At 40.2% G+C, this 24,800-nt stretch overlaps 1 protein-coding gene across 2 annotated transcripts in view; it reads right to left on the bottom strand.

The window, feature by feature from the left end:
- The window catches only part of LYPD6B (LY6/PLAUR domain containing 6B), a 180,758-nt gene that overhangs the window by 12,100 nt on the left and 143,858 nt on the right, over positions 1 to 24,800 (bottom strand). For both annotated transcript variants that reach the window (XM_049616162.1, XM_049616163.1), the window contains exon 3: positions 20,439 to 20,508. The gene's annotated coding sequence lies outside the window, so the exon portion shown is untranslated. The remainder of the gene's footprint in view (positions 1 to 20,438; positions 20,509 to 24,800) is intronic.

The raw sequence follows: 24,800 nt of genomic DNA on the forward strand, positions 1-24,800 counted from the left end.
AAAAAAAAAAAAAAAGGGATGCCAATAACAGACAACATAGAGGAATTTAGGATTCACAAAGGTTTCTCTGAATAAAAGAGCGATTGGATGGCAGACAACTTTAAAACAACCAAATGAACAGCAAACCCAAGGATTAGATTTGTATTTTGGTTTTTCCATTCTTCAAAACAGGACTGTAGGGAAAGTGGCATCATTACCATTGTACAAGTGAGCTTAGGAGACAATGTGTGTAAAGATCCTAGCACACTGCCTGGAACACAGTAACCCCATCAAAACAACAGTGAAAAGTTGCCATATGGACTAGTATATTTTTATTTCCATTTTTAGCTAAAACAGCATAGCCTTATTGTATCAAAATTCGCCAGAACTGCAAAGGTTTTACCTATCAAATGAAACAAACAAACAAAACACTAAATAAAAATGTCTGCTATTTTCCAGAGCCGGCTTTATAATCTATTACCAATACTGCTTTCCCCTAAGTACCTATATCTATCTCTATCTATTCTGCAGTGGATAGGTTTGTGCTAACATGACTGTTTTATCTTTCACAACCAAAAGACATTAGGATAATGAAAAAGCAAATGACTAACTATGGTATCTGAAAGTTGTTTTACATTTAGAATCATTTCACGGAGACTCTGAACTAAAAATTATCTGCTGAGACTTTGCTGAGTAGGCTCTCACTGCAGTCTTTGTTGCAGAACAAGGTTACAGTAGAGCTTGTATTTTGCTCCAGAAGGAAAAAAAAGAAGTCTTTAAGATGAGTCAGACTAAACCATTCTGGAATTTTCTCCAGGACCATCACACAAAGCAGAGTTCTTCAGAGCGGGGAGGGGTGACTTGTAAGCTTGTTAGGGTTATTTGCAAAATATTGTGTCTATATAGATTTTTCCCCCTGGGCTGAGGATCTCAAAAGGAATCTGTTAAGGAATCTGTTAATCTTAACATAACAGTTAAGAACTGCTGCTTGCCGTTTCAGAATATAACTGTCAGGATTTGGCTTCCTGTGACTTAGATGGTTTTATATTTGACACTAAGAAAGTTCCACATATACATTAGGTATCTGGTATACACTCAACTTCAAGGATGGCTCAAATCATTCCTCCCCAGCAGAGCACAATATTTTTATCCATTTTTCCCCACAGATGGTAGGCCTGGTCAGAAACCCCTCACCTGTGGTGCTGGTCTTCCATTTGGTTTATGATCCTCTCTTTGGCAAGTAGGATATGCTCCAGAATGCCAAAAGAAAGGGGTGCTTTCTGCAAAGGCAGATTCAACAGAGATGGGCAACTCTCAGGTACTCCAGGGAATGGCAGGTAGCCAGATGTGTACATTTGCAAAGCCCACCTGGCCTATTACTGCCCAGAGTAAAGGACCTACACGGCACTTGGTCCAGAAGCGTGACTATTTCCCAGGTCTGAGTAATAATCAGCATCTTATCCTACATGCGGCATTTTCTGTCTCCACGGAAAATATGCAAAGATGATGGGGGTTTCAACAAGCAGCATGTCCTTGACATCATAAACTCTCTTTTGGGGTAGGGAAATGACCTACATTATTTTTTAAACTATTTTTTAATTCCCTAGGTCTAGGCTCAGTGCATGGTAAATATCCAATAAATACTTTTTTTTTTTAAATAGAACCAACATCTTAGCTATGATCTTAAGGAACTCTTTTCTTAACAAGACAAAGATTGTGGGCAGTAAGGAGTTGATGGAATGTCCAAAGATGAAGAAATGGTCTCAAAAGGAATGGACTCAAAGGGAGATTTGAAAAAGAAGAGACCAAACAATGTGGTAAATACTGGTACTTCCTGCACAGTTGCTAAAAATGAGTCAGCAAGCCAAGGCTAACTCCAACTGCCAATAAAACAAATGAAATGGATAATTTAGAGGAAGAAGCTCTACTAAGTCCAACATGCCCATCAACACTCATATTCACACTTTCCTGAAAGCATCACTTATCCCGCAGTAAGACACTTTAATGACAAACTTTAATAGGCCCGGTTTCCCTTGTAAAAAGAATAGAAGGCCAAGTGGAAATTCAAAATGAGTGCTGAAATTTTACTAAGAAGGACAAGAATAGATGAAAACACTCTTCTCAAAAGAAGAAATCTGCCCAAACCAAAAAACTTTATCACCTGCAACAAGGATTGTGTTACTTGCTTCTGGCTGTTAGGCCAGGTTGGCCAACGGAGACACTCTGGTTCCTGTTACATTTAAGAACAGTGTTCATGGGATCTATGCCGAGACCCTGTTGTAGTTCCCTTCCTTGCAGGGGGACTGGGGTTTCAATTGCTAACCTACCTGGGCATCGAGAGCCCAGCTCCTATGCTGCAGCTTCTACCTTCTCTAACAGGTGTTCTATTTCTGGTACACAAAAAGTTCTATTGTCCTCCTAAGTTTAAATATGAATTTCCTGGGGCGCCTGGGTGGCTCAGTCGGTTAAGCGTCCGACTTCGGCTCAGGTCATGATCTCACTGTCCGTGGGTTTGAGCCCCGCGTCGGGCTCTGTGCTGACAGCTCAGAGCCTGGAGCCTGTTTCAGAATCTGTGTCTCCCTCTCTCTGACCCTCCCCCGTTCATGCTCTGTCTCTCTCTGTCTCAAAAATAAATAAAAACGTTAAAAAAAAATTTAAAAAAAATATGAATTTCCTTAGAGATATTTAATCTAGCTTTTTTAAGTGCCGGAAGCACAATACAAGAGAGAATTTTACCTTATACCCACCCAATCCATTATCTTCCTCTGAAAATACAAAATACCCACGGAGTACCATGGACTTTATTCTTAACAACATTCACTAGGAAAAAGTAGGATCATGATTCAACCACTCATACCAGCTTATCCAAATCTTGAAAATATTAGGATGATAAATCTTGCATTTATACCAGGTATTCTGCTAAGCACTCAGAAAACAATAAATAAGAGACACAATGTCTGTACTCACATACATTACTGGGGCCAAAAACTCAATTTGAGATGTGTCTGCCAAGGGTTAATACAATCATCTTAGAGAGGAGGAAAAACATTGGGCTTTAGATTCAGAAAGGGCACCCAGAATAAAATTCTGCTTCTCCTTTTTGTTTTACAGGATCAGCATTTTTTAAAAGTTGTTGTTTAAATTCCAGTTAGGTAACATACAACATAATAGTTTCAGCTGTACAACATAGTGATTCAACACTTCCATACAACACCCAGTGCTCATCACACCATCATCTATTTCACCCATACTTCACCTACCTCCATGCTGGTAACCATCAATTTGTTCTCTATAGTTAAGAGTCTGTTTCTTGGTTTATCTCTTTCCACCCCCACCTTCCCCCCGCTTTGCTCATTTGTTTTGTTTCTTAAATGCCACATATGAGTGAAATTATATGCTGTTTGTCTTTCTCTTATTTCAGTTAGCATAATACTCTCTAGCTCCATCTATGTCATTGCAAATGGCCAGATTTCATTCTTTTTTATGGCTGAGTAATATTCCTGTGTGTATGTATATAAAGAAGGAGATATAGAGATATATATGTATACACATATATATATATACACACACACACACATACACACCCCTCCAATCTTTATCCATTCATCAGTTGATGGACATGGAGGCTGTTGCTGTAATTTGGCTATTGTTGATAATGCTGCTATAAACACCAGTGTGCATGTATCCCTTCAAATCAGTATTTTTGTATCCTTTGGGTAAACACCTAGTAGTGCAATTGCTGGATTGTAGCGGAGTTCCATTTTTAACTTTTTGAGGAAGCTCCATACTATTTTCCGGAGTGGCTGTACCAGTTTGCATGCACACCAACAGTGCAAGAAGGTTCTCCTTTCTCCACATCCTTGCCAATACTTGTTTCTTCTATTGTGGATTTTAGCCATTATAATAGGCGTGAGGTGATACCTCACTGTAGTTTTGACTTGCATTTTCCTAATGCTGAGTGACAGGGAGCATCTTTCCATGTGTCTGTTGGCCATCTGTATAGTCTTCTTTGAAAAAAATGTCTACTCATGTCTTTGGTCCATTTTTAAGCTGGATTATTTGTTTTTGGGTGTTGAGTTTTATAAATTCTTTATAGATTTTGGATACTAACCCTTTATCAGATATGTCATTTGCAAATATCTTCTCCCATTCCACAGGCTGCCTTCTAGTTTTGTTGACTGTTCCCTTCACTGTGCAGAAGCTTTTTATTTTGATGCTTTTTTTTTTTTTTTTGAAGTTTGCTTTTGTTTTCCTTGCCTCAGGAGACACATCTAGAAAGAAGGTGCTACAGCTGATGTCAAAGAAGTTGCCTGTGTTCTCATTTAGTATTTTTATGCTTTCAGGTCTCACATTTAGGTCGTTAATCCATTTTGAACTTATTTTTGTGTATAGTGTAAGAACATGGTCCAGTTTTCCCAACACCATTTGCTGAAGAGACTCTTTTTCCCATTGGATATTCTTTCCTGATTTGCCAAAGATTAATTGACCATATAGTTGTGGGCTCATTTCTGGGTTTTCTATTCAGTTCCATTGATCTATGTTTCTATTTTTACACCAGTACCATACCGCTTTGATTATTACAGCTTTGTATTATAACTTAAAGTCTCAACTGTGATGTCTCCAGTTTGCTTTTCTTTTTCAAGGTTGCTTTGGTTATTTGGGGTCTTCTGTGCTTCCACACAAATTTTAGGATTGTCTTTTCTAGCTCTGTGAAAAATGCTGATGGTATTTTGATAGGATTTTGATAGATATTTTGATAGGATTGTATTCAATGTGTACATTGTTTTGGGTAGTACAGACATTTTAACAATATTTGTTCTTCCAATCCATGAGCATGGAATGTCTTTTCATTTCTTAGTGTCATCTTCAATTTCTTATGAAAATTACAAATTGTTTCTACATTTACTAGCCACATAACCCCATTTGTCAATAAGATAAGTGAGGCTTAGAGCCATGTAGATAAATTTCTTAAGCTGTTGTGGGGATTGGGTATAATTACATAAAGTACCTTTCACTTAGATGGCATTAAAGAAATGTTAAGTGTCTGCTTCCCCTCATGTATCTTCCTTCCCAGTTCTTCAGATATCATTAGCAGGAGAACAGAGATAAGATCAAGAGATATAACTGTCCAGCTCCATTCCATACTAGCTGGACCAAATCTGGTAAATAGTGTTGAGTTCTATGCACTAATTTCTAAACGGGATTCAGGAATTATCTTTCTTGCAACCAAATGAAAAGTTGGAATGGATGACAGACAAGGTTCCTTCCCCTTCTAGGATTTTATGATTTCTATGGAAGGATATTAATGAAGAATTCCAGTTATACCATAAAAAGTCATATGTAATACAGTATTCCCATATTTCAGATCCCTGCTATAATGTTTACAAGGATAACTTTAAAAATCTCATCATAGGATCAAAACTTCACAGAAATGAATATTTCATTTCTAAGCATAAGGCTGTACATTTTGTAGTGCTAAAGATGGTTTTTTCTACTATATACAACCTGACAAAATAATATCTAAAAACAGTGCTAACGTTAAAATATTGTTATTATGGAAATCAACCTTAAAGCTAATCATGAGTTAATATGGGGCAATAAGTGTTCAATGGGTAGAAAATAGTCTAATCAATTTTAAAGGCAACTTTCTAAATGTGATTCAAATGTTAAGAAAAAAAAACTAAAAAAACCCTTCCCAAGTAATAGCTTTTCAGCTGCATTTTTGTCAAAGACACAAGTTTACATCTTTTTTGAGAAGGCTTTGATGACACTAGAGGAGAAGGTTAAGAACTCCACATGAACAAGATTAAAAAGCTTAGATGATTGGGAATTGGAAAATGTACTCCTTTTAAAAAGAATCCAGATGGGTTTGCCATGTTTTATTGAACTATTTAGACAAATGGTAGGAACCTAATAAATATATGCTAACTGATTAAATTTGAGAGTATCCTTCACATAGGTGAAATAATTGTTGCCCAGTTTGTACCCACAAATGATTTTTAGGAGGGTTATGCCAAGTCATTTCGATGTTAAGGTTCTCAAAATACAGAGTAAAAACCCTGAGAGAGGAAAGATCTGAACCACTAAACTTCCATGTATGGTGTTCCTCTGCTGTGCATTACATTTCACTTTGTACCTTTCAGGCGTTAAGGGAGATGCATATGGGACACATATTCTCATTATTTGATAAAAGGAAACTCTTCCTGGTATTTAATTCTCAAACTAATGGGCACTATGTGTTATACAGAGAGCACCAAACAACATATGGATAATGCCTGAAATTTGTTTCAAAGAGCTGCAGAGGCATCCTTCAATTGGCCATTTCTTAAAAAAAAAAAAAAAAAAAAAAAAAAGCCAAGGGCATATATTAATTCTATAGAGGTATTTCTGCTATCAGGGAGGCAAATGAGAGAGATTATTTTCTTTTCCATGGAAGCAGGGGGTCTTTAAATTTGAGAGAAAGATACAAGTGGACTGAAGTTCTGCAGGAAAGCTGTGGGCGCACAGGTGTTTGGTACTGTTAACGAGCAATTCCACTGGCAGAACTACATAGACATAAACCAAGCAGCAACAAAGGCTGGGCATGGAAGACATTGTTTTTATGTTCCATATCCTTGCTTGCTTTGCCGAACCCATTTCTTTTAATAACCAATCAAAGCTCTCATAATAGAAATCTAGGCTGGAATGTCCAACAGCTGGCTAAGAATCCATTATTCTACATTTGTTGAGTGGAGGAATGTTTCATGCCGAGCATGCATTCTCTAATATGTGGCATACACAACTCAACTGAGAAAATTTAGCTTTCAGGGTCAGCATACAGGCGATGGCTAGGACTTTTGACTTCATTTAGTCTCAGCTGACATAAAAAAGGGACCATAAAAATAAAGCGTTCATACAGATGTCCTTCTCATTTGAACCTCTCTGTATAAATTCTAACATAAGAGAATGTCTATACCAAAACAGAAATCTTCGGCAATAAATTCATTTGGATATGTGTGCATGCATATATGCACACCCACATACATACATGTACGTATGTGCTTCTACACAAACATAGATCTATTTTATTGAATGACTTGACTGTTTAAGTGCTAATTATGTGCCAGGTTGTAAAAGTGTCCCTAGAACTCTGTATAAAAGACTGTATTGCCAATCATGTCAGCTGTTTCCAGGACCCATATTGTTATCTTTCAGTTGGGAGATCTTCAGGATATAGAATTGTTACTATACATTTGGCTTGTCATCTTTCTTCTGTGCTAGGGCTTAATGTCACTGACCATTGTTTATAGAGCTCCCACTAGCTCAACTTTATTCTCGATTCTACAGCTAAAAATATATCACACAAGTAAAGGACATGTTCGTGGGTTTCATTCTGAAAACAGGAGGGCATTTAAAAAAACAACAATAAACTATGTGCTTTGGCAAAAGACTATCATGCTGACTTTTGCATAGTCACAAAATTCAGGACAGATTATTCAAAGAACTCTCTGGAAGCTGACAAGCTTATAAAAGCAATCCTAATAAAAAATTTCTGCATTCTGCATATATAACAAAGTTACAGCATGTCACTTGCTCTATAAATTGTCACTATTACCGCTTGGAGCAGAAGGAAATGTACATATATAAAGATATATATGTGCATAATTTCATATTCCCAGAGGAAACTGAAAAATTATGTGCATTAAATAGTGTTTTAATTGCAACAAGAAAAACTGCATTTAAGCAGTGGTTCATAATCCCACAAGGATAAAGTCAAGTGTAAATGCTGTCTAGTATAATGGGGGAAGAATGGCCTTTGTAGGCACGCAGGCCTGGGTGCAAGTTCTGATTCTGTCACTTGTTTGATCTACTCTAACAAACCCCTCTATTTCTCTGAGACTGTTTCCCTCTCAGTAAAATAGAGATATTAAATATCTGTTTTGCAGAAAGTCATGAAAATTGAAGGAAAAGAAATAAGTCCCTACCCATTGCTGTTTTTGTCAAATTATTAAATCAGTTGGAAAGCTAAAAGTAGAAATTTAAGGTTGGTTCTTCTATGGATGACACACTGGAAAATATTAAGATCATGCAACACCTACTCAACACTGAAATTCAATACACGTTTTACAGCTATCAAATTCTATGATTGTCTGAGCATATATGAGAGAAGTTTGTAAAATTCCCCTGAAGAACAATTTTAGGAAAACTACCCTAGAACACACGTGGCACAATGGGCCTAAGTTGAGCATTTCATTTGTCTGTTTTCTGATAAATCTGTATTCTTTGTGCTTACATAAGATGCAATGGTTCTTACAAAGTCTGCTTTAAAAAGCAACAAGTTCTGTGCTCTCACACGCATCCTTACCCATACTGACAACTCCTCTTTAAAGGCCTAGTTCCAATATTTCTCATTCATTTAACCTTACCGTGTCTGTTCCAGACCATGGGTTAGACTCTACTCTGAAAAAAGCTTGGGTTTGTCTGGGCACATAAGACCATATCCTTTCTTGCTTAGCACTGGGTTGGGCACAACAAGTTTTAGTCCTTACTTGTAAATAAGCTAAAAGTTTCTAAAGGTCTCACACAACTGTAGGCATTACCAATAAAAATAAATTGAAAAAAGAAAAAAAGCGGTGTCTGGGTGGCTCAGTGGGTTAAGCGTCCGACTTCAGTTCAGGTCATGATCTCACGGTTCGTGAGTCTGAGCTGCACGTTGGGTTCTGTGCTGACAGCTCAGCCTGGAGCAGGTTTCAGATTCTGTGTCTCTCTCTCTGCACCGCACCCCCCCCCCCACTAGTGCTCTCTCAGAAATAAACATTAAAAACTTTTTAAAAAGTTTTCATTTTCTCTACCAATAGAACTTCCATTTCAATTGTTTGTGTAGATTTTAGGTTAACCATGTGGAGATTGTAAGAACTCTATTTTCAGCAACTGAAGGTCTACCCAACTACAACCTAGTCTATTTACATGTTGTTCAACACACACTATGTCAGGCTTTAAAAATGCTATGACCATCTTCCCAAGCTATCCTCACAGGATGGAAGGGAAGTGAACCCTGCCGGGTTTCACCTTTTGCCCCTTGAGACCCAACCTCCATCCCTCTCCATGCTGCTCTGTGCCTTGGGAAGCCAAGTTATGAAGACCACTCACAGTTTTTTTTTTTTCCCCATGGGCTTCTAATTTGGTTTGGCTAATGGCAGAAACTGGGAGGTTGGAGAATGGGAAGAGACTGAGACTGGGGTACCTGTTCCCTGACTCACTCCCTGCCTGGTTATTATCACATCCCTCAGTTCCTGTCAGGTGGCCAACTCCAGAGCTACCTTCTCCTGGGTTCTGACAGCCATTCTCTCTCCTTGTCCTATAAGCCTACATAACAGAAATAACTCTTCTCTGTTGCTAACTCTGGCGTCTGGTACTATCTCCTGCTGGTTTTCCCAAAGCTAGCCATACCATTATAAATAACCTCCTATCAATTCACCAGACTGAATATACCCTTGAATGTGCCATCTGCCTGCCTGGTGTCTGACTGAGCCTTGAATCTAGTCTTAAAATACCAAGAGTCACTTTGGACCAAAGTATCATGGCTTATTGTTATAGCAGACTTATAGTAGGAACAGCTGTAGTGAATAAACAGTACTGCTTTACTAGGAGAACATAAGAGCAAATATTACTGTTGGCTTATAGTAAAGCAACAATTGAATTTATGCTATAAACCAATCGAGGTAAGAACAAAGGCTTTCGAAAGAAAATGGGAATATTAAATAGATAAATCTAGCTGAAGAATATGTTACAATCTCATGCAAATATCACAAACCCATCAAAATTCAGCTTTTTCTGCTCCTACCATCACTGAAGAATATCATTAAACAAACAGAGGGATAGGGGCACTTGTGTGGCTCAGTCCGTTAAGCGTCCTCCTCTTGAGTTCAGCCCAGGTCATGTTCTCATGGTTTGCGGGCTCAAGCCTGGAGCTGTTAGCCCAGAGCCTCCTCGGGATTCTTTCTCTCTGCCCCTCCTCTGCTCAAGTGTGTGTATGCAGGCTCTCAGAAATGAATTTTTTTAAAAATTTAAAAAATAAGTAAGCAGAGGATAGGCAAAATTCTTGAACTTCAATCAAGAAGCTGAGAAAAAAGAACACACGTTGTTATGGACACAGTACTGAAGCCCACTGAAGCCTTAGTACATTCAGGTTTCAGTATAGTACCTCCTATTGCATTGTAGCACCTGTAAATATCTACACAGAAATGTAAGTGTACTTGAGTATAATAAATCCACTATAAACTGGAATCCCATATTAATGTAATGGTGCTTTGCCCTATAGTCTCCTTCCTAAGATCTTACATTTTGAGAAACAACACTAATTTTTACGTGACTATGTTTTCTTGAAATGCCCCCTTTGGTTAGGCATCTGGTAACCTCTCATTTTCTGTGGTACCAAACCTTCCTACTGGAATAATGTTCCTGGTAGCCTCATTTGCCCAGAAAAGCCCTTTACTTCACCTCCCAAGGTTACTCATACCCACCTTTCTTAATTTTCTTTCCCCTTCCTTCTCTTCCATTCTCTCCTACCCTCAACTCAAGGACAACTGAAAGAGGGTGGAGGAAAAGTTCAGCTCAAAATGTACACGGAGATCTCATCCATATTCTGTACCAATTTCCAGACCATAAAACTCCTTACTGGCAGAGAAAGTGTTCTGTGATAATGCCTAAAATAGTCCCTTTTACCTTGTACTTAAAGCACACCTTGAATGTAGATTTTAAAACAGTGGCATGCAAAAACAAAGTCAAAAAGGCCAAAAAAGGGAGTCTTTTCTAGTTCCCTTTTGTTAGTGGATCCAAAGACTCCCTTCACTGAAAGCATCTTAAGGGGAAGACTAGCTTAGGGATGTGGTAAGGATAGCACCTGAAAAGTGAAGAACTGAGTAAGCACCCATGACCCTACTTACTACTCAGTACACCGGAACATGGAGCCCACTGTAATTGATGCTGAGCTCACACTATTGGTGGCAGATTATTTCTAGTCCAGAGTTGCAGTTCTGGGTTTTTGTTCGCCACTGTGGGTAATAACCACTCTAGCAGTAAGTACAGTGCCTGTATTTCAGGTTTATCACTCCTTGGTAACCCCCCCCCCCCCAATGCACACAGCACCCACTATGACTGCCTCATACTGTTCGCACAGGGCAGACAGCTAATGGGTGTTGAATAAATGCTTGACTAAGGTTGACTTCACACATTCATTCAATTTGCAAAGTCCATATCCTTGACGCTGAGGCAGACCGATTTCCACTTACCCTCTAGTGTCAGGGTTTGGGCAGCAGGCTGCTACCCCAAGTCATGGCTGTGCAGACTCAAATTAGCACACTATATACCACATGACTGATTGTCAAAGAACTTTCCCATCGAAAACTAATTAATCTTCCCCATACATCTTGTTAGGTAGATTTAGTACTGTCTCCTGGAAAGAAGGCTGAGAAGTATCATCTTCACTGCCCTTCCTGAGATATGCATGGGGGGTGGGGAAGGGGGGGGGGTTCACCCTTGCACCCACAGAGACACAAGTCTATGCACAGACTGCCCGCAGAGTCCAGACCTGTGAACTGCCCAGAGCAGAATGACAGCATGGGCTCCTTGCCACACTTCACCCGGGCTGTTGCTGTGCGACAGATTTCAAGTCTCTGATCAGTTCCCCGGAGCACGAATACAGCAAATATTTCCACCTTCTCTATTATCAGCCTTCCGACTTTGCCAAAGAGAACCAGGATTGGCTATTTAAAAGGGCAAAGCAATGGGGCGCCTGGGTGGCGCAGTCGGTTAAGCGTCCGACTTCAGCCAGGTCACGATCTCGCGGTCCGTGAGTTCGAGCCCCGCGTCAGGCTCTGGGCTGATGGCTCGGAGCCTGGAGCATGTTTCCGATTCTGTGTCTCCCTCTCTCTCTGCCCCTCCCCCGTTCATGCTCTGTCTCTCTCTGTCCCAAAAATAAATAAATAAATAAATAAATAAATAAATAAATAAATAAATAAAAAAAGGGCAAAGCAAGCTTCAACCACGAGAACCATGTCCTTTTTCCTCCATGGGTTCCTCTTCCTCGTCCCACCTTCTAGCTGAGGACCTGCCCTGAGTTTCATGCTCTTATGTAATTACTATTTACCTTCCTATAGTGTGTTAATAGTACTACTCTCCTTGGGGACCGCCTTCACTCGCACAATTTCCATTCCTTGTCAACTTCTAAATCAAGTCTATCCCTGACCTGAGGAGGTTGGGTTACCAACTATAATTTTCTCCCATTTTTATAGAGCATGACTTGGAGTAGATGACTATTTCATTTAGGGAATAACTACTCTGGATAGACATTAAAACATTCTCTATTGCTATAGTAATTAAAACAGCATAGTATTTGCACATGAGTAGTTAGACAAATGGAACAGCAAATCCAGAAATACACTCAAATACACATGGGAATCTGTTATTATCTGTTATTATCCTAATTTCTCTAATGTGCTTAAAATTTTCCATAATAAAATTTTCTTAAGGTACCAGAACAAAATATGAGTGACTTCCTTGGAGGGGGGAAAGGCCTTTCCATTTGTAATTCAAAACTCAGAAAGTATAAAATTAAAGTTTGATACATTCAATTACATTAAATAAGTTATGTGTGACCAAAAGATAGTATGAATCGAGAAACAAGTAACAACCTGGAAAAAATTTTTTTTCAACTTATGTCACAGACAAAACAATGGATAATCTCGCTAATATGGAAAGAGCTACTAGAAATCAATAAGAAAATTATCAGCAACCTAACAGAAAAATAAGCAAAGAACATTAACAGCCTTTTCATAGAAAAATAAACAAAATGGTCTTTAAACACCAGGAGAAAAGTTAAGCATCTTTTCAAATAGGAGAAATGAGAACCAAAAGTATACTTTAAACTTTCAGATTTTGACTAGTCTCATATAAAAATGTATTCTAATTCTGTGTTTTAAGGAGACCATGGGAAACCAGTTATTTGCATACATTGATTGTGGAAAGATGACCCCTTAGAAACAATTTGGTAACATTATTAAACTTTTAAATGTATTTACCCTTTACCCAAAATCTCACTTCTTGGAATTTCTTCAAAAGATGGCTTGTACACATGCACAATGATACACTGTCATCAGAGTCATAGCAGCACTATAATAGCAAAGGATTGGAAACAATCTGTGTCCATCAAAAAGAGTGTGTATGTGTGTGTGTGTGCGTGTTTAAAACTCTACATACACAATGGAATAGAACACAGCAAAGACGTTCCCTGTATGATGCTGTGAAAAAGCCCTAGGATACAAATTATATATACATATATATCTGAATGGAGAAAGATATAGAGATATGAATATCACGTTATTTTTGTGTGTTAGAGAGAAAACAATAAAAATTACTATATGGGGGTGCCTGCGTGGCTCAGTTCGTTAAGCATCAGACTCTTGATCTCAGCCCAGGTCATGATCTCATGGGTTTATGAGGTTGAGCCCCACGTCAGCCTCTGTGCTGACAGCATGGATCCTGCTTGGGATTCTCTGTCTCCGTTTCTCTCTGCCCCTCACCTGCTCATGTGCTCACCCTTGCGCGTGCACGCTCTCTCTCTCTCAAAAATAGATAAATAAACTTAAAGAATTACCATATGCATTTACTTATATATGCATAAATACACTCAGTAACAATATACAGGAAACTAATAGGAGCGATGAACTGTAGGTGAAGGAACAGGGTAAAAAATAGTATAAGGGGTGCCTGGGTGGTTCAGTCAGTTAAGTGCCCACCTTCGGCTTGGGTCATGATCTCACGGTTCATGGGTTTGAGACCCACATCGGGCTCTGCAAGTGCAGAGCCTGCTTCAGATCCTCTGTCTCCCTCTCTGTCCCTCCCCCACTCGAGCTGTCTAAAATAAATAAACATTAAAAAAATAGTAAGAGGGGGGTGAGCTGCGCGCTGAGCTCCCGCTCTGCTGCGTGGTCCGGGCACAGAACGCTTTCTACTCCCGTGACTTTAGTACCCTTAGAATGAGTTCGTGGCTTTAGCAATTCCTGTGTTTCTAGCTCCCTGGAAGGCATATTCCAGGACAGGAAGACAGCTATTTTTCCACAGCAGGGAATGAAAACTTGATCTGGCTAAAGCTCCAGATTATGTCCAAATGACTTGGTAGAGAAGAAAAATTCTTCAGTCTTCTATCTTTCAACAAATTCTGCTCAAGTTCCGGAAGATGGCGGCGTAGGAGGACGCGGGGCTCACAACGCGTCCTGCCGATCACTTAGATTCCACCTACACCTGCCTAAAGAACCCAGAAAACCGCCAGAGGATTAGCAGAAGGGAGTCTCCGGAATCAAGCGCAGACGAGAGGCCCACGGAAGAGGGTAGGAAGGGCGGCGAGGCGGTGCGCGCTCCACGGACTGGCGGGAGGGAGCCGGGGCGGAGGGGCGGCTCGCCGGCCAAGCAGAGCCCCCGAGTCTGGCTGGCAAAAGCGGAGGGGCCGGACAGACTGTGTTCCGACAGCAAGCGCGACTTAGCGTCTAGGAGGTCATAAGTTAACAGCTCTGCGCGGAAAGCGGGAAGGCTGGAGGACAAAGGGAGGGAGAGCTGCTGAGCCCCCGGACGGCAGAGCTCAGCTTGGCGGGGAACAAAGGCGCCAGCGCCATCTCCCCCGCCCATCCCCCAGCCAAAATCCCAAAGGGAACCAGTTCCTGCCAGGGAACTTGCTCGCTCCGCGCAAACACCCAACTCTGTGCTTCTGCGGAGCCAAACCTCCGGCAGCGGATCTGACTCCCTCCCGCTGCCACAGGGCTCCTCCTGGAGTGGATCACCTAAGGAGAAGCGAGCTAAGCCTTCCCCTCCACCCCCCGTGCACCTTGCCTACCCACCCCAGCTAATACGCCAGATCCCCAGCAACACAAGCCTGGCAGTGTGCAAGTAGCCCAGACGGGACACGCCACCCCACAGTGAATCCCGCCCCTAGGAGAGGGGAAGAGAAGGCACACACCAGTCTGACTGTGGCCCCAGCAGTGGGCTGGGGGCAGACATCGGGTCGGACTGCGGCCCCGCCCACTAACTCCAGTTATACACCACAGCACAGGGGAAGTGCACTGCAGGTCCTCACCACGCAAGGGACTCTCCAAAATGACCAAACGGAAGAATTCCCCTCAGAAGAATCTCCAGGAAATAACAACAGCGAATGAACTGATCAAAAAGGATTTAAATAATATAACAGAAAGTGAATTTAGAATAATAGTCATAAAATTAATCACTGGGCTTGAAAACAGTATACAGGACAGCAGAGAATCTCTTGCCACAAAGATCGAGGGACTAAGGAACAGTCACGAGGAGCTGAAAAACGCTTTAAACGAAATGCAAAACAAAATGGAATCCACGATGGCTCGGCTTGAAGAGGCAGAGGAGAGAATAGGTGAACTAGAAGATAAAGTTATGGAGAAAGAGGAAGCTGAAAGAAAGAGAGATAAAAAAATCCAGGAGTATGAGGGGAAAATTAGAGAACTAAGTGATACACTAAAAAAAAATAATATACGCATAATTGGTATCCCAGAGGAGGAAGAGAGAGGGAAAGGTGCTGAAGGGGTACTTGAACAAATTATAGCTGAGAACTTCCCTGAACTGGGGAAGGAAAAAGGCATTGAAATCCAAGAGGCACAGAGAACTCCCTTCAGACGTAACTTGAATTGATCTTCTGCACGACATATCATAGTGAAACTGGCAAAATACAAGGATAAAGAGAAAATTCTGAAAGCAGCAAGGGATAAACGTGCCCTCACTTATAAAGGGAGACCTATAAGACTCGTGACTGATCTCTCCTTTGAAACTTGGCAGGCCAGAAAGGCTTGGCACGATATCTACAGTGTGCTAAACAGAAAAAATATGCAGCCGAGAATCCTTTATCCAGCAAGTCTGTCATTTAGAATAGAAGGAGAGATAAAGGTCTTCCCAAACAAACAAAAACTGAAGGAATTTGTCACCACGAAACCAGCCCTACAAGAGATCCTAAGGGGGATCCTGTGAGACAAAGTACCAGAGACATCACTACAAGCATAAAACATACAGACATCACAATGACTCTAAACCCATATCTTTCTATAATAACACTGAATGTAAATGGATTAAATGCGCCAACTAAAAGACATAGGGTATCAGAATGGATAAAAAAACAAGACCCATCTATTTGCTGTCTACAAGAGACTCATTTTAGATCTGAGGACACCTTTAGATTGAGAGTGAGGGGATGGAGAACTATTTATCATGCTCCTGGAAGCCAAAAGAAAGCTGGAGTAGCCATACTTATATCAGACAAACTAGACTTTAAATTAAAGGCTGTAACAAGAGATGAAGAAGGGCATTATATAATAATCACAGGGTCTATCCACCAGGAAGAGCTAACTATTATAAATGTCTATGCGCCAAATACCCGAGCCCCCAGATATATAAAACAATTACTCATAAACATAAGCAACCTTATTGATAAGAATGTGGTCATTGCAGGGGACTTTAACACCCCACTTACAGAAATGGATAGATCATCTAGACACACAGTCAATAAAGAAACAAGGGCCCTGAATGATACATTGGATCAGATGGACTTGACAGATATATTTAGAACTCTGCATCCCAAAGCAACAGAATATACTTTCTTCTCGAGTGCACATGGAACATTCTCCAAGATAGATCATATACTGGGTCACAAAACAGCCCTTCATAAGTTTACAAGAATTGAAATTATACCATGCATACTTTCAGACCACAATGCTATGAAGCTTGAAATCAACCACAGGAAAAAGTCTGGAAAACCTCCAAAAGCATGGAGGTTAAAGAACACCCTACTAACGAATGAGTGGGTCAACCAGGCAATTAGAGAAGAAATTAAAATATACATGGAAACAAACGAAAATGAAAATACAACAATCCAAACGCTTTGGGATGCAGCGAAGGCAGTCCTGAGAGGAAAATACATTGCAATCCAGGCCTATCTCAAGAAACAAGAAAAATCCCAAATACAAAATCTAACAGCACACCTAAAGGAAATAGAAGCAGAACAGCAAAGGCAGCCTAAACCCAGCAGAAGAAGAGAAATAATAAAGATCAGAGCAGAAATAAACAATATAGAATCTAAAAAAACTGTAGAGCAGATCAACGAAACCAAGAGTTGGTTTTTTGAAAAAATAAACAAAATTGACAAACCTCTAGCCAGGCTTCTCAAAAAGAAAAGGGAGATGACCCAAATAGATAAAATCATGAATGAAAATGGAATGATTACAACCAATCCCTCAGAGATACAAACAATTATCAGGGAATACTATGAAAAATTATATGCCAGCAAATTGGACAACCTGGAAGAAATGGACAAATTTCTAAACACCCACACTCTTCCAAAACTCAATCAGGAGGAAATAGAAAGCTTGAACAGACCCATAACCAGCGAAGAAATTGAATCGGTTATCAAAAATCTCCCAACAAATAAGAGTCCAGGACCAGATGGCTTCCCAGGGGAGTTCTACCAGACATTTAAAGCAGAGATAATACCTATCCTTCTCAAGCTATTCCAAGAAATAGAAAGGGAAGGAAAACTTCCAGACTCATTCTATGAAGCCAGTATTACTTTGATTCCTAAACCAGACAGAGACCCAGTAAAAAAAGAGAACTACAGGCCAATATCCCTGATGAATATGGATGCAAAAATTCTTAATAAGATACTAGCAAATCGAATTCAACAGCATATAAAAAGAATTATTCACCATGATCAAGTGGGATTCATTCCTGGGATGCAGGGCTGGTTCAACATTCGCAAATCGATCAACGTGATACATCACATTAACAAAAAAAAAGAGAAGAACCATATGATCCTGTCAATCGATGCAGAAAAGGCCTTTGACAAAATCCAGCACCCTTTCTTAATAAAAACCCTTGAGAAAGTCGGGATAGAAGGAACATACTTAAAGATCATAAAGGCCATTTATGAAAAGCCCACAGCTAACATCATCCTCAACGGGGAAAAACTGAGAGCTTTTTCCCTGAGATCAGGAACACGACAGGGATGCCCACTGTCACCGCTGTTGTTTAATATAGTGCTGGAAGTTCTAGCATCAGCAATCAGACAACAAAAGGAAATCAAAGGCATCAAAATTGGCAAAGATGAAGTCAAGCTTTCGCTTTTTGCAGATGACATGATATTATACATGGAAAATCCGATAGACTCCACCAAAAGTCTGCTAGAACTGATACATGAATTCAGCAAAGTTGCAGGATACAAAATCAATGTGCAGAAATCAGTTGCATTCTTATACACTAACAATGAAGCAACAGAAAGACAAATGAAGAAACTGATCCCATTCACAATTGCACCAAGAAGCATAAAATACCTAGGAATAAATCTAACCAAAGACGTAAAAGATCTGTATGCTGAAAACTATAGAAAGCTTATGCAGGTAATTGAAGAAGATATAAAGAAATGGAAAGACATTCCCTGCTCATGGATTGGAAGAATAAATATTGTCAAAATGTCAATACTACCCAAAGCTATCTACACATTCAATGCAATCCCAATCAAAATTGCACCAGCATTCTTCTCGAAACTAGAACAAGCAATCCTAAAATTCATATGGAACCACAAAAGGCCCCGAATAGCCAAAGTAATTTTGAAGAAGAAGACCAAAGCAGGAGGCATCACAATCCCAGACTTTAGCCTCTACTACAAAGCTGTCATCATCAAGTCAGCATGGTATTGGCATAAAAACAGACACATAGACCAATGGAATAGAATAGAAACCCCAGAACTAGACCCACAAACGTATGGCCAACTCATCTTTGACAAAGCAGGAAAGAACATCCAATGGAAAAAAGACAGTCTCTTTAACAAATGGTGCTGGGAGAACTGGACAGCAACATGCAGAAGGTTGAAACTAGACCACTTTCTCACACCATTCACAAAAATAAACTCAAAATGGATAAAGGACCTGAATGTGAGACAGGAAACCATCAAAACCTTAGAGGAGAAAGCAGGAAAAGACCTCTCTGACCTCAGCCGTAGCAATCTCTTACTCAGCACATCCCCAAAGGCAAGGGAATTAAAAGCAAAAGTGAATTACTGGGACCTTATGAAGATAAAAAGCTTCTGCACAGCAAAGGAAACAACCAACAAAACTAAAAAGCAACCAACGGAATGGGAAAAGATATTTGCAAATGACACATCGGACAAAGGGCTAGTATCCAAAATCTATAAAGAGCTCATCAAACTCCACACCCGAAAAACAAATAACCCAGTGAAGAAATGGGCAGAAAACATGAATAGACACTTCTCTAAAGAAGACATCCGGATGGCCAACAGGCACATGAAAAGATGTTCAACGTCGCTCCTTATCAGGGAAATACAAATCAAAACCACACTCAGATATCACCTCACGCCAGTCAGAGTGGCCAAAATGAAGAAATCAGGAGACTATAGATGCTGGAGAGGATGTGGAGAAACAGGAACCCTCTTGCACTGTTGGTGGGAATGCAAATTGGTGCAGCCGCTCTGGAAAGCAGTGTGGAGGTTCCTCAGAAAATTAAAAATAGACCTACCCTATGACCCAGCAATAGCACTGCTAGGAATTTATCCAAGGGATACAGGAGTACTGATGCATAGGGGCACCTGTACCCCAATGTTTATAGCGGCACTCTCAACAATAGCCAAATTATGGAAAGAGCCTAAATGTCCATCAACTGATGAATGGATAAAGAAATTGTGGTTTATATACACAATGGAATACTACGTGGCAATGAGAAAAAATGAAATATGGCCTTTTGTAGCAACATGGATGGAACTGGAGAGTGTGATGCTAAGTGAAATAAGCCATACAGAGAAAGACAGATACCATATGGTTTCACTCTTATGTGGATCCTGAGAAACATAACAGAAACCCATGGGGGAGGGGAAGGAAAGAAGAAAAAAAAAAAAAAAAAGAGGTTAGAGTGGGAGAGAGCCAAAGCATAAGAGACTGTTAAAAACTGAGAACAAACTGAGGGTTGATGGGGGGTGGGAGGGAGGGCAGGGTGGGAGGGAGGGCAGGGTGGGTGATGGGTATTGAGGAGGGCACCTTTTGGGATGAGCACTGGGTGTTGTATGGAAACCAATTTGACAGTAAATTTCATATATTAAAAAATAAAAAAAAAAATAGTAAGAGGGGGCAAAAGTAGGAAGAAGACTTCTCAGAGTATACCCCATTTTATTGGTTTGGTTTTTTTACCCACATAAATCATAAAAGACTCAAAATTTAAATTCAAACAAAGAATTCTTTTGGCTCTATAGTTTATGACTGAGTACCTACCATCTAGTTAAAGCTCAATAGTTCTACTGGACCAGGGGCTTGGAAAAGCCAAAGATGAGATGACACAAATTAGCATTTTTTATTTGGCTTTGAAGTGTATTATGTGATGGTAGGGATGTGGACATCAGAGAATTCACCAACCTGATTACATTTTACAGATTTCATCAGTAAAGTCTCCCCGAGACCTTAGTAAGAACACGGTCACAGTGATCTGTAAGAACAGAAAAAAATAGGTAAGATAGATAAACATGTAGAAAGCACTGCCTTCCTGCAGAAGAGAAACATGCTATCCATTTGAGTATGTTGTGGTTGTTGAGTATAAGCAACACATCTTCTGCACAATAGTCCAATAGGGGCTAATGTTTCCATCTCCAAAGTCCATTTCTATTTTGCCCCTACTCTAGACCCTAGATTCCATGTTTAGAATGATTTAGCTAAACCATACGTAGAAGATAGTTACCCATCTTTAAGATTAAAAACATACAATTGCCATGAAAAGTATCTGACCCACACAAGATAACTAAATTATTAACATGATATATAATTTTGACAAACGCAAAACAAAATGTTTTTATATACTTATTAGTCCAGGTTGTTTGGCTGCCCGTAAGTGAACAATTTCTGTTAGGTTCCTTGAAATATTAGAAATAGCTCATCCCCATGACTCCGTTAGAGGTTCTGAGATTCCAGATTTCAGGCTTTCAAGTAGAAAAGAGGCAGCAGCCTGGGAACCCTTTCTTTCAGTCCCTAGCATCAAGTCTTCATGGTAAGAGGGGGCTATGACTCGCTTCCATAGGAAAGGAAGCAATGGTTCCTTGTGCACCTAAAGCAAGGGGCAGATTCCTGCTCTTTGGCTGAGTGACAAGCTAAATATTTTTCTATACCTGGTCTATTTCTCAGGATTTCCATTTCCTTACACGTAATCAAGCGTTAAAAGTTAGTGCAAGCATTGGACAAGTCACTTAACCTCCTTGTGCCTCAGTTTCCTCATTGTAAAAAGGAGATAAACAATAATGACCTCAAGTGAGTGACTTAATATGTCTCAAACACTTAGAATAATGTCTGGAAGATAGTATGAACTTACGAACTCAAATATTAGCTATCCACCTGTAACATCTTAGAGGCGAGTTTGAAACTCTCTCTTTAGAGCCAGGGCTACCTCCTGAGAAGTTATAGAACACACCCCCTGCCACCATTTCCTTAGACTAATTAGCTGCACTACAAATGGAAATTACTTTCATAACTTAAGCTTTACTAGTGTCGAATGATTTACATAATCCTGTAGCTAGGAGGTCCCAGAACTGCATTCCTTTCTTTGGCAAATTTGTATACCTTCCTCCAAAGGTAGTATTTGTTCATCATGTCTGGTGTAAGAAATGACTTCAGGCTAGGGTTAGGTGGAGAATGCCAATCCCTTTCCCCTCCCTCTGTGCAAAAGCTTGAAACCCCAGGGACCAGAGGAAGACACTGCCCACAGATAAGGGCAGAACCAAGTAGCCCATGGCTTGTTGGTTCAGAAGAGACCCCCCAAGTGGGGCCTACTTACATATGAGAGAGAGGTATTGCACCTCTGAGCCTCTGCCCTCCATCACAAGGGGATACTAAATTGTCACACTCTGGAAGCAAATGGAAGAAGAGTATTTATCATCAGTAGTTTAAATGTGTGCTTCTCTCACTCCTACACAATCCAAACAGGACAGCAAAAGAACTGGGAATCCGCACCTAGGAAGAGACCATCTAGAATGTTACAAAAACGCTCCCCAAATCATTTGGTCTTAGGGAAAAAAATGGAATCAAACTCTGTGTCCCTGATGGGCAAAGGGAGAAGGAACATTTTCCTGGCTAAAAGTTTCAAAAGTACACCTTTGCCACACTTGAAATTTTCACCCATTATTTCCTTATAGTCATTTAAAATGCACATTAATTTCATCAATAACCTAACTTAAACACTCTAAATGGACTTACTACATTTATTTAGTTATTCAATCAATATTTATGGAGCACCTTGGTTCACAGCCATTGCATCAGTGCTTAAAATAAAGTTCCTTCTCTCAGAGAGCCGATTTTCCAGCGACTGGCTGGTTTTCTCCATGTGTCCCCCTGCAGGATGACTTCCTTTTCCAAGCTGACATCTGTTGAAGGCTATGGGTGTCAGGTACCTATAACACCATTAGTTCATTTAGTTCTTACAACATCCCTGTAAGGTGGGCACTGTTGTCCTCCCCACTTGACAATGAATTTAAAGTTTAAAGAGAGGATAAGTAACTTGCTCAAGACTACAAAGTAAGTCATAGATAGAATTTAAATTGGGCTCCAATTCCAAATGCCTCCATTTCGGTCCCCACCCTAGAGTACTTTCAAAACTTCTCAAAGACAGCTTGCTATGATGGATTTCTGGTTTGAAATTGGTCTCCTTCTGCATTTTCCCTGTTTGGTATGCTAGGATTCTTCTCTTTTTCTGTACAATGCCTTTCTAGCATCTAGAAAACGATCATTTAAAAGCAAGGGTATCAAGTCATGGGACCATGGCAGAGCAGGCTAAGAAATAACAGCCAATTATACATAAATATTTAAATATATGCACTACACTCCACTTAGTGCATTATTCAGATTCTGGGCTAACACAAAAAGGTTTCCAGAACTTACCAGCTGCTTCCTTTTGTGATCTCAATGATTCTCACCCAAACAAGACTCAAAGGACCCATTTGCCAAATCAGCTTCCTCGTATTTACACCTTGTCATTGATGTCATTCTCCTTTTCTGCCAACCCTAAACTGACTAGAGAGGAGAATTTGAATTCTCTCTCTCAAATTGTTTCCTTTCTCTTTCCCCAAACCTTGCATTTTTTTCTTCCCCTAAAACTCCCTAAGCCCAAGGCAGAGTCCAGTGAAGTGAGTGTGATTAAGCAAATTAAGAACCGGCCCAGGGAGCTGCTCTAATTGCTCTAATCAGGGGTACTTTCCTGGTCCTGCTCATGGGAGGCCTGGCTGGCCTAGAACATTCACTGTCTGTCTGTGGGTGGCATGTCAGCAGATGGCAATCACTGCTGCTATTTTTCCAGGTTAATATGAGATTAAGTTTGGGGCTTTGGACCCTAATTATTCTTCTCAGTGATTTCGTTTAATTGGTCTACCGAAAAACACTTGGCTAATCCCTGAATGCCACACAAGCCCATGCAGCCATTTGGACCAGGTGGTCAGATTCTTCAATGGGGAGAAGAACGTGGGCACAAAGGGAGGGGGTCCTATCTTCCTCTCTTACCAAATTCAAGCTCCCTGAAGGCAGGCCTAGTCTAGTCTTTCATCTCCAGCAATGGGCTTGGCACAGAGCAGGGCTCCAAATGTTTGCTGACTATTGTGAAATGAAGAAAGGAGATGTGAAAGGCACATTTTAAGGAGCATTTTGTGAGACAATGGATTTAACAAGGGGGAAAAAAAAACTTGCACAGGGGATATGCATGTTATATACTACACTTAGAATGTAGAGAAGACATGGCCAGTTCTCAGGACATACTTTACAGCAACATCTGATTTCTGACCATTAACCCCAAACAGTTAAAGGTTCAAGTCTATATAAGAGATAGAGGTTGATATACAGAAGTATCAAACTGACATCAAATCAGGAGCTTCCATGAGGAGAAAGCAGTGGCAAGAATAATCAATATTCCAATGAGCTTGATTTGGCTATGAAATCCTTCAAGGAAAATTCCAGAACCGCAGGAATCTAATAGCTAAATGAGGGCTACTAGGTGGTTGTATATTTAAATATTGCTACCCCTGCTTAACTTTCTATAGCTTTTGGCAATGGTAGCTCATGAAGGACAGTTGGGAGAGCTGTCATAAGAATTCCTTTAGGCCTGGGTTCACTGGGCCTGCAGGACAAATCTAAGAAAATGTGGCAATGTTCTGCAGCTGCAGCATGGTCACATAATGTATTCCTCACTTATCTGGCTTCCTTTCATGTGGGTAATTATGTTGAGTATTGGATTAGAAGTGTTATGTTTTGACTTAATCAATCCACATTTATTTTGGAGGTTTTTCTTAGCTGAGAAAGTAGTCATCAAATAAACTTTTAAAATGGAAAATTCATACATATATATACACATATCTGCAGATATGTGTATCTCAAAAATATATACACATTTAAAATTTGGGGCGCCTGGGTGGCGCAGTCGGTTAAGCGTCCGACTTCAGCCAGGTCACGATCTCGCGGTCCGTGAGTTCGAGCCCCGCGTCAGGCTCTGGGCTGATGGCTCGGAGCCTGGAGCCTGTTTCCGATTCTGTGTCTCCCTCTCTCTCTGCCCCTCCCCCGTTCATGCTATGTCTCTCTCTGTCCCAAAAATAAATAAAAAGTTGGAAAAAAAAAAATTAAAAAAAAAAATAAATAAAATTCATTTTAGTCATTTTTATTTCATTTTATTTTTTTATGCATTTAATAAGCATTCTTGAACACCTACTGTGCACCATATGAGGAACCAGAAATAAAAATTTAAGACATGGTCCA

This window comes from Panthera uncia (genome assembly GCF_023721935.1).
Source record: "Panthera uncia isolate 11264 chromosome C1 unlocalized genomic scaffold, Puncia_PCG_1.0 HiC_scaffold_3, whole genome shotgun sequence".
NCBI classification, from domain to species: Eukaryota; Metazoa; Chordata; class Mammalia; order Carnivora; family Felidae; genus Panthera; species Panthera uncia.